This window comes from Vicia villosa, unplaced genomic scaffold (genome assembly GCF_029867415.1).
Source record: "Vicia villosa cultivar HV-30 ecotype Madison, WI unplaced genomic scaffold, Vvil1.0 ctg.002659F_1_1, whole genome shotgun sequence".
NCBI lineage: Eukaryota > Viridiplantae > Streptophyta > Magnoliopsida > Fabales > Fabaceae > Vicia > Vicia villosa.
In genome coordinates, this window is record NW_026705996.1 from 182,155 (window position 1) to 185,574 (window position 3,420).

Consider the following 3,420-nt stretch of genomic DNA (forward strand, 5'->3'; position numbering starts at 1 on the left):
AGACTGATACCTCAGTTCTCCGGGTCCGAATTTCTGCTAACGAAGTGCTGCCAATTTTATTCTTCAAGCATTTTATTTTCCTCAGCATTTCATTTAATTGCTTTCTTTTTCTCACAACAATTTCTACACCGGAAATTGTTGTGAACCTTTCGTAGATCTAGCCTTACGTTAGATTTATTATTATTTTCCTTGCCTTTAAATTTTACGCCTAATAATTTCTGAAGAACGATCCAGCCAACCTGTGGTGGAAGTTCGAGTACTTCAAGATTCAATTTCATTTCAGATTAATTTTATTCTGGTTTATTATTTACCGCCTTTATTTATATTTATTTGCAAGATATATTGTATGCCTTTTAATATGCCTTTTATTATGAACCAAACAAATTTATGCATGTTTAACCGTATCAATATGTCTGGATAATTAATTAAGATATCGGTATGTAAAGTAAGTTAACCGTGGGAGCCGAAATAAATTGGCTTAATTATGTTTTATTAAATATCACTTGTTTTTGGTTTTTATGTCTAATTTAATTAGTAGAGTCTTAAAATCAATAGAGCGAAAGTTTGAGGTTTTAAGGCCGTCAAAGGTTAAAATCAATAGAGCGAAAGTTTGAGATCTTTAACTGGATAGTAGACATAAGGCATTAGTTTTAAGAATGGCGAAAGCGTATTAAAACTAATTGGAAATTATTTACTTTCAAAAAGTGTTTTTAAACCCGACGCGGGATGGCGAAAGCGTACGTTAGGGAATACTAGCATGAACCGAGTCAACAAAGCGAGAGTTTGAGACTAGGGGATTTAAGTAGATAACGACTTCATAAAGCAAGCATTTTATTAACTAAGTTCTTTTCAAAAGGCTTTTCTAAATCTAATGGGATGGCGAGAGCGTACGTTACGAGTTAGGATAGTAGTCTAAATCAACAGAGCGAGAGTTTGAGAGGAGGACTTTTAATCAACTAAATTAATAAAGATCTTTAATCGAATGAATACCATAGCCAATGGACCTTCGGATCACCCTAGTTAAACGAAATACATACTGATATCCGTTTATTATTATATTTCTTAGAATTCACAATCACATTCCCTTTAGAACCAATCAAAATATTAGTAGCCTTAGCTTTACATAGTAACCTTAGATAACGGTAGATCGATTCATAGTCCCTGTGGATTCGATATCTTTTAAAACTACACGACACGATTGTGCACTTGCAGTATTCAGATTTATAGACACGTAAAGTCGCGATCAAGTTTTTGGCGCCGTTGCTGGGGACTATTTAAGTCGATATCGTAACTCACTGTTACACCGTAGAGACTAGGGCAAATTATTTCCTTTATTTTTGAACGATTGTATGCCAAGTACTCGTTCACAAGGAGGAGACCTGATACAACAAATCAACGAGATCGAACGTTTTGTTAACGTAAGACGTCAAGCTTATCATCTTCCCGAAGTAGCACCAATTCCGACTTCTCGGGAATTGATCTTTACTGATCAAATCAATCAAATCACCCCGAAGTTAGAGATGGCTGCCCCTCGTTCTCTTAGAGACTATGCCGCTCCTTCGCGAGCTGAACTGCACTCAAGCATCGCACCACCTGCGATTGAGGCAAACAATTTCGAACTGAAACCTTCATTGGTACAATCTGTCCAACAGAACCAATTCTCTAGAAGCCCTGCGGACGATCCTAATCTCCATTTATCTGTGTTCGTGCAATATGCCGACACTGTCAAAGCTAACAACGTTAGCCCCGAAGCTATTCAATTACGCCTTTTTCCCTTCTCCTTGAAAGATAGAGCTAGGGCGTGGCTTCAGTCCCTGCCTTCTAATTCCATAACTACATGGGACGAACTAAAGAGAGTATTCTTAGCTAGATATTTTTCGCCTAGCAAAACTGCTATGCTAAGAGGGCAAATCAACGGATTTACCCAAAAAGATAACGAATCACTCTTCGAAGCTTGGGAGCGATACAAGGACATGCTTAGACTATGCCCTCATCATGGACTCGAACCATGGCTGATCATCCATACTTTCTATGGTGGTCTACTTTATAACACTAAAATGACTATAGATGCCGCGGCTAGCAGAGCTCTAATGGATAAACCCCATGATGAAGCATACAACCTCATAGAAAACATGGCACAAAACCATTATCAATGGGGAGGAGAACGAGCTGCTCTAGAGAAAGCCCAAACCAAAGGAGGAATGTACGAAGTAAGTGGTATAGACCGCGTTAACGCTAAAGTAGACGCTTTAACTCAAAAGATCGAGAACTTAACCATCACTCCTTCAGCCACCGCGGCTGTTGTAGCACCTAACTGCGAGATTTGTGGATTAACTTGACACGTTGTTGCCGAATGTCAACTCCTGACTGGTATTCCATCTTATCAAGTAAACTACACTCAAGGAAACCCTTACTCTAATACGTACAACCCTGGATGGAAGAACCATCCAAAACTTTCGTATAAGAACAACAATGCGTTGTACGCGCCTAGACAAGCACCTGCTGTCCCACCTGGCTATCAAAAAGCGCCTGTAGCTGCTCCAAACGCCCCTAGGAAGTCAAATCTAGAAATCATGATGGAAAACTTCATAGCTTCCCAACAACAAACCAACAAAGACTTCCTAAATCAAAACATTCATAATAGTGAGCAACTAAAACAATTATCAAACAAAGTAGATGCTTTAGCTACACATAACAAGATGCTAGAGACACAAATCTCACAAGTAGCTCAACAACAAGCACCTACTGCTGCCCCTGCTGGCACGTTTCCTGCTCAACCACAACCTAATCCTAAAGGACCTGCGAACGCGATTACACTGCGAAGTGGAACGAATTACGATGGACCTATCGATCCTAGGACTCAAAACGCACCCATGTCACAACAAGAGCCAAAGGAAACCAAAAAGACACCAACTAATGATCAAACTGCTAAAACAAATGAAAACAACACCGAAGTGGAACCTGAAAAAGAAAAACCTTATGTTCCACCACCACCTTATAGGCCACCAATTCCTTACCCTTAAAGATTAGCTAAATCTAAAACCGAAGCGCAATTTAAAAAATTTGTAGAACTTCTGAAATAATTAAACATAACCATACCTTTCACAGAAGCTATAACTCAGATGCCTTCGTATGCTAAATTCTTAAAAGAAATTCTATCGAACAAAAAGAAACTCGAGGATAACGAAACTGTAACGCTTACCGCTGAATGTAGCGCTATCATTCAAAACAACATGCCTCCTAAGCTAAAAGATCCTGGTAGTTTTTCCATACCCTGTGTAATAGGAAAGACTATTATAGACAAAGCCTTATGCGACTTAGGAGCCAGTGTTAGTTTGATGCCTCTTTTAACCTGTAAGAAACTAAAACTAGGCGAGCTTAAAACAACGAGAATGTCTCTTCAACTGGATGACCGTTCAG

The 3,420-nt window shown here is 39.0% G+C and overlaps 1 non-coding gene across 1 annotated transcript; it reads right to left on the reverse strand.

Moving 5' to 3' along the window:
• Positions 1–1,895: 1,895 nt before the first annotated feature.
• Positions 1,896–2,002, reverse strand: LOC131639496 (small nucleolar RNA R71). The gene has a single exon (XR_009294976.1). It is a non-coding gene; the product is annotated as a small nucleolar RNA R71 (small nucleolar RNA).
• Positions 2,003–3,420: the final 1,418 nt, after the last annotated feature.